We start from the raw sequence: 415 nt of genomic DNA, 5'->3' as shown, positions 1-415 counted from the left end.
TATATATATATGATACTGGCAGCAAGAGGATATGTAAATAACTATTTTTATTTTTATCATACCTTGTTTTAGCCAAGTTGTTTTTGTTTTTTTTGTTTTTCTGTTCTTTTTACTTTCTTGTCTTTTTTTTCCATATTCTTTCCTAATTCCTTTCTTTAATGTTTTCACGAAACTCTGTATTTATTATATTAAATGATTTCCATTTACATCGTCATCTAAAATATTTATTATTTTTTGCAATTCGGATTTTTTTTGTGAGGGGTGTTCTTTTTCTTTTTATCATATTCTCTTTCAATACTCAAAGTCGAGTAAATACATACATGTATACATATACACATAGACACACATATGTATATATATATATATATATATATATATATATACGCATGCATACACATACACTCGCACACATACA

The sequence above is a fragment of the Octopus bimaculoides genome, chromosome 13, assembly GCF_001194135.2.
Source record: "Octopus bimaculoides isolate UCB-OBI-ISO-001 chromosome 13, ASM119413v2, whole genome shotgun sequence".
NCBI lineage: Eukaryota > Metazoa > Mollusca > Cephalopoda > Octopoda > Octopodidae > Octopus > Octopus bimaculoides.
This window is presented reverse-complemented; position numbering follows the sequence as displayed.